General features: G+C 45.7%; 1 protein-coding gene across 6 annotated transcripts in view; it reads left to right on the top strand.

The window, feature by feature from the left end:
* The first annotated feature begins 38 nt into the window (after positions 1-38).
* Positions 39-6,843, top strand: part of ELF1 (E74 like ETS transcription factor 1) — a 92,560-nt gene continuing 85,755 nt past the window's right edge. For 3 of the 6 annotated variants that reach the window (XM_026099180.2, XM_064504802.1, XM_064504801.1), the window contains exon 1: positions 71-175. The gene's annotated coding sequence lies outside the window, so the exon portion shown is untranslated. Of the gene's footprint in view, positions 176-6,843 lie in introns of all 6 variants that reach the window. The other 3 variants (XM_064504804.1, XM_064504803.1, XM_026099181.2) reach the window with 2 other exon arrangements.

The following is a 6,843-nucleotide window of genomic DNA, read 5'->3' as shown; positions in this document are numbered from 1 at the left end:
GCGGTGCAGCGCACGCGGCTACGGCAGCCGGGAGAGCTCAATCCGCGCTCTACTTCCCCCCACCCTTCGCCACCCCGCCGTCCCTCCTCCTCCTCCTCTTCCTTCTTCTCCCCCCGCCCCCGGGAGAGGCGAGCGCTGTGCGGGGAGCCGCTCGGCGAGGGAGCCGCCGGGATCGGTGAGTGGCTCCCGCACGCGCCACAGGTTGCGGCTCACCTAGGCGCCGGTGCCGCGCGGGGGGCTGAGGAGGCTCTGCCCCCCCCGGGGGCCGCCTCAGAACTTTGGGCAGGGGTGCGCCTCCGCAGGGCACCCGCTCCCCCCCCCCCCCCCCGGCGCGGCGCCTCCTGGGGACCGCGGGTTCGAGGCTCGCTGCGCGCCGGCCGCGGGGCACTCTCACTGCCCGACGGGGGACGGGGGACGGGACGCGCGCCGTAGTAGGAGCAGGGGGTGAGAAGGAGGTCGTTGAGTCACAGCGAGCCCCGTGCGCGCCCTCGGGCTGCGGCGCCCCGTCTCGCCGGCTGCGCCTGCCAACTTTCCGCGGAGTTCAGGGCTGTGAGGGAGGAGGGTGGCGTTCGTCCCCTTCGCCGCCCTTCCCTCCTCGCCAGCAGCCGCTCCCCTGCCGGCCTGGGGCACTGTTGGCGGCGCGCGGGGGGACGGTTGGCGGGCGCGCGCCCCGGCGCGGGGAGGTGGCGGCGCGTGCGTGCGTGCGGATAGGGCTGCGGTGGCGGGTGGGGGCCGGGAGTGCGCGCACAGAACACACACCGCACACATCGGCTCCAGATTGGCCGCGGGGCCGCCCGGGGATGTTCCTCCCCCCCCCGCAGCTCCCATGACTCCGGGTGGTTGGGGTTGGCCGGAGCCAGACTGCCTCGGTGTTTACTTGTTTGCTGGAGAAGTCCCTCCTCAGCGTTTTTTTAATTTTTTAAGTTAAAACTCATACTGATTTTTCACCCCCATCCCCGATGTTATGTGACTTGTTTCCCAACACTACCACAAAAAAAAAAAAAAAACAAACCATCGACTACAGCTGGCAACCTTTTTTCACTATAATCACACTAAGGGTGGAGGAGAAGTATGTGAAGTGAGTCATGAGTTTAAGAGGCCCTCTGATTGTTTATTGCAAAAAACAGGGGGTGGCTAATTCAACGTGTGGATAGTAAATGGAATAAAAGTTATTTAAATTCATAGTAAAAAGATAAAATACAGATATCCTCCTTTCTAGCTTGTTATAGAATAGTCTTAAAAAGAAGAAGGGGGGAAAAAGTAATTTTGCTTTTTCCGGAAGGAGGACTTGTGGTCAGACTGTCATAGCTAACTGCAGTAGTTATGCATTTGTCAGCATTTCCATTATAAGTGTAGTTTTTGTGTAGTTTACAAGCTGGTTATAAAAATATGCGCTGGGTTGAAACTTGGTCAACGTCCTCCTCTCCAGAAGCATTTTAAAGCACATTTTGAAATGATTCCGCTTGGATGCTAAGTGAAAATCCATGGAAAATACTGGCTTTTTATGTTCCTCTGAACTTTAAAACTTATGCTGCTCATGCACATTTATAAGCTCTTAGTCCAAAAATTTTCAGCTGTACTCATTAAGTTAGACAAGGAAGAGTTTAAAGGCTCAGCCTGTGCAGGCATTGAGATTGTGAAAGTCTTCAGAAAGATCTGAAGAGCAATGTCACAGCAACCTCACATTAAGGCACCAGCCCACAGAAGTGACGTGGGGCACTGCATGTCTGTGGAGCTCAGAGTATTGAGTGCAAGAACAATTTGAAAGCCTTAGCACTACAAACAAGAAGCCAGTGTTGAAATGACAGCAGAATGTGTAACTTTGCTGCCAAAGCTCTGTGGGACTTTTTAATGTGTGTTCAACTGCTGCTTCTGAGATATGGAACAAGCATAGTGTTTGAGGGGGTTCATTTGTATACCTTTATATGTATACATCTTGATCCAGTGAAACATGCCTGCCACCCAGTGGACATAGTTGAACTATATACAATATTCTATATTCTATACATTCTCTATTTTATACATTTGCTACCTCTCCTCTGCCTAACCCAGCCCAGTCCAGCCCCATTAGTAAGCTTGCAAAGTGAAGTACCCACAAGTTATAGAGACCAGGCTTTAAACTACTTGGGTAAATTTAATCTGGCTGTACCTGTGCCTTAGGGGCTGTCCACAATTACGCGATCAGCTACTGTTTTCCCCACCCAATGAATCAGAGGCATATCTACTGATGGAGGCTGCTTGTAAGAGCTCTGCAGTTCGGCAGAAGTTAGAAAACGTGATGCGAACAAGGCAGATGATTGTACAGAGAGGGAGAGGCAATTTCATGTATAAGATAGTTGGATGCTGCCTTGGAGGAGTGGGTGCTGCTACCGCCTTTCCCATTGAATTTCTGTGCAAGCTTAAGTTTTTCGCATGTGGACAGCTCACTTTTCTAGGTGCCTGGCTTGAGTCTCTGGAATCTGATTTGCAGTTATGTTGATTTCTTAGATCTGGAACAAAAGGCAATGGTTGTTCTCAACATGTAGAAAATGTTCTGTATGTCTAAGAATGTTAGAAATACAGGTATTGAGCGTCAGAATTGGTTGCTCAGCGTCTTTAGCTTTTTACTTCAATCTTTTCATATCATAGTTTCCTGTTTTCAAAGAATTTAGATAACAGTAACCCTTATATCATGGATTACTGTGCAGTGAAGAGAATCAAAAAAGAACATTGGAGGAAAGAAATAATTCCCTTTCTGGTTTGATAATGTGTAGTGATGCTCTGAAGAGCAAGAGGAAAATGAGAAATTTTTGTGTTGACTGTGGCACAGCTTCTATGGTGAAAAAATGCGACCAGATCAGTCTCCATTAGAGATTGACCTCCATGCATATAAGCACTAGGAGACAGTTTTAATTACCATATGCCACTTAATCCTAGCAATTCCAAAACTCTGCATTATCGATCACATTTTTAATACTGGCTTTTAGTGTAATATCCTAGGGTTTCTTTTGCTTAAGAAAAGAGAAGAAAAGCAGATACATAGCCTAGGGTAGCATACTCAAATTGCCATGCTTCATCAATTGGATTGCTAATGTGACACATGGGATTCTGCTATTTGAGTTCTCTGTTGAGAATAACTGATAGCAATAGGTCGTTCCTGTCTGTAGGCCAGCAGGAGAGGATCTGTTACGGTTTGCCAGTTTGTTTCCCAGCTGTTTGCTGACAGGGAGGGAATGGCCGGACTCGGAAAGGCTGAGCTGCGTCCCAGGCTCCGGGGGAGAGTGTGCTGTTGGGATTCTGGACTTTCCCGCTCGGTCTGCACCCCTCCTGTGCCGTTCCCTTGCTCCGTGCTGACTCATTCTCATGCTGTCTTGTTACATCTGTCCTTCTCTTCTCACCTTGTCCAGCTCGGCCCCTTTCCTCCTTCTTCTCTTTTATACTTCCCCGTCTCTGTGTTTCCAGGCTCTTAGCACAGTGAGTTGCATCCCTTTCTCCAGCCCCTTGTTTTTCTCTCCCTGTTCTCAGGTCACTCCATGCCCATATTCCCTGTCCTTTCTTGTTGATCTTCCCACAGTCCTGCTTCCTTTGTCAGCTCACTTAGTGCACATGGAGCAAGTCTTTCTCCTCAGCTCTTCTGCTGTCCTCTTCTCACAGACTTTGCCCTCTATCCCCTTTGTACGAAGCATCTTTCCCAGTCCTTCCTTGTGGTTCTCCAGAGTCCCATGTTGCTGTGAAGACCCATAGGAAGGGGCAATGAAAGCGCAGGAAAAGCAGAATTTCAGCTCTTGTTTCAAATACCTGATGCCACTGTGGCCACAACCAGCCCCTAGAGGCAAACTCTGGAGTCTGCCTAGTTCCCTGCCTTGGAGCATGATTATTTGAGCTGCAGTCCTGCCGGATGGGGAGAGGATGGCAGTTACTTCGTTGCTATGGGGACAGCCTATGTAGTCTGATTGGCATGAGGAGCTGTAAAGGATATGAATGTGACCTAGCGAATATCTACAGAAAATGCACAAAGTGTAGTTTGTCTTTGGAGGCTTGACCACGTGTGGGTGGATTTTTTGTGGAGGCAGCAAAAGGTTCATCTTCAATACAGTGGCTCCAGCTGTCATGTCAGGTATCAAATCTGTGGCCCAAAGCAGAAAGGGTGCTGTAGCCTTCTTCCAGAAAGCAGTTTGCCAGAGATTTTTATTAACTTTGAAAGATCGTATTTTCCCTGTTCTTGTTCTGAAAACAGCTGAAGTATTTTGGCTGAAATTTGCTTTTCTCAGTCTTCCTCTTTCTGCACCCCTCCCTCAGAAGAAACCTCCACAACACATGGAACAAAATATAGCCTGAGGCAGACATTCAACTTGGAAAATTTCAGCCCAAATAGTCAAAGTCTGGCCAAGTTACAAGCAGCTGGAAATAGCATTTTGCATTGGAAGTGTTTAGCAACTGCCTAATTGGCAGCGCTACAAACTTCATCAATAATATGTATATGTTTATGTACATTCAGATACACTGTTGGTTTATAATATTAATTAACGGGTTACTCAGTCAACTAATTAGTACCCGTTTGATTCTGAAAATTCGTAATAGAGAAGTGAACCTAAAACTTTTCAGTTAACTCTATGAAAGCTTTTACCTACTCGCATTGTTCTTTGTTGCTTTCCTGGCCAAAAAAATGAAGACTTTAAAATGGAGCCTCTGAAATAAATAATAAGCTGTGGTTTACTTATTCTGAATCTTTCAGAATGACTTAACAATTGTTAAAGACCAATTTACAGTAGAACTAGAGCAAATTGCTTCCCAGAGTTTTGCATTGTAGAAAACCACATCTTCCAAATTCCTAAGCTATTCATCAACTGTTCTGTTGTAGTAGACTCACCCTATATTGTGTCCCTGATATATCTGTTAACTCTGCAGTGAAGTGTGAGTTTAAAACAATTGTGCCATGGAGTCACTGTGGAATAAATACCACAAACATTGGCAAAGTTGCTTCATAAGTCTTAGTTTAGAGAGAAGCTTAGGCGTGTCTTTTTCTTCTCTGTGAGTGCAGCTGTTTCTTGTGGGGTCCCCCAGGGACTGGATTTGGGTCCAGTGCTGTTTAATATCATTAGATTCACAGTTTTTGTGAGGCGATCTCATTGTTGCCGATAGATTATATGCAGGTTTGGGGTGGGGGGGGAGGTTACTGGTACAGTATACTTCAAATCACTCTTTTAAATGGTTACCATCCAGCCAAATGCATTTTCATACAGCCAAATACAGAGGAATCAGGAGAGCAGTTACACCAGCAGGACAGGAGACAATCTTCAGGCTGGTAATTTGAGGGGGGGAAAGAAAGATTTTCTGTGGAAAATCATATCAACAGGAGTTTTCATTGTAACGCTGTGACTGAACTGTGATCTTTGGCTCAATAGCAATATAAACATTGCCTAGAAATAAGAAAGTACACAGCATTAGTAAGATCACTGGAATTCTGAGTCTGTGTCTAGTTTGCTGTTCACACATCAGGAAGGAGGTGAAATACTAATAAGAGCTCTGTTCACGGCAGCAAAAATGACCCAAAATTTGGAAAACAAGCTTCGTAATATGTGGTGAGGAGATTGAAAGGTGAAATGATGCCTGTATATATCTTACGTATGCATAAGGAAAATAGGTGATAGCTGCTTTACACCACTGAGAGATCCAGTGCCTGGGAAATGAAGTTAGGTATGTTGTACTTTGAAATAGTAAGGAACAAGAAGGGCAATTAAACGTTGTAATGGTTTAGGATTTGCTGTTTCTTGGGATGTTTAAAATGAGATAGGGTTTCTTCCTAAAAAATTTGCTTGGATTGGGTTTTGTGGAGAATTTTTTCAGTGCGTGTAGAAGGAGGTGGAACTATGTTCTGTTCGCCTGCATTCTTCATTGGATTGAGGAAACAAGATTATTTGCAGTGCCTTCAGCGTATTGTAGCACATGTTGCTTAATGTTGGACAAGATTATAATGAAGTCTCATGCTTCAGAACTTCAGCTGCTTGTGTCTGAGGTCAGGAGAATCATTTTTTCTCAATGCCTAATTTGACTTCTGGGATCATGATTAACGATCATTTCAGTCTCTTCTAGAGCGTTAGCATCTGGTTGCAGCTGGAGACGGGATATTGGCATTCACTGTCCTCATTTATTGCTCTGTGTCAATATAGAGAATCCTCTCATACTCCTAGGCTGCTGTATCTTGTTCGTTTGCTCAGGGGTCGATACCAATAGCTATATTTAGGGATGAAGAAATTTTCCCTGGCGTTAGATAGGCAAAGACGTCAGTCGCATTTTGGAGCTTAGCTGCTCAGGAGTCACCGTATCTGGAGGCCTGCTTTTCCCCTTAACAACCTCACTGTCTTTTGGACTTGCCTCTTCTGCTGCTAGCTCTCCTACTGCAAGCAGACAGGCACATGAGTGATGAGAACTTAGGCGCACACACATATGTCTTGGCAACGTAGCAGGGCTGGCAGTCACTAAACAACAGAAATTACGGTGGTGAAATCATTTCATAACCTGAAACACACTGCCTGCTGACTGACTGCTCAAATCAAGTTGAAGCATCACCGACAGAGTTTCTTTTCAGCAAGCTTCACTGTAAAGCTGAAGCTTTAATTAGGCCTGGGAATTGAACTTGAGCCTAGATATTTGTGAGATGATGTTTTATAAATTCATTGTTTATTCTTTTTAATATAATAAATAGGCACTTTTTTTCCTCTGGGGTCTGAACTAGAATAGATATACTTTAAATATTAAAGTATTTTTTTTCAATAGACAATTTCTTTTATTGCTCCTGGTATAGCGTAAGTGGTATGCCAAAGCATGCCAGGATCTGATGCTCAATATTTCACATAGTGGTCT

This window comes from Dromaius novaehollandiae, chromosome 1 (assembly GCF_036370855.1).
Source record: "Dromaius novaehollandiae isolate bDroNov1 chromosome 1, bDroNov1.hap1, whole genome shotgun sequence".
In the NCBI taxonomy this organism is placed as follows: domain Eukaryota; kingdom Metazoa; phylum Chordata; class Aves; order Casuariiformes; family Dromaiidae; genus Dromaius; species Dromaius novaehollandiae.
This window is presented reverse-complemented; position numbering and strand designations above follow the sequence as displayed.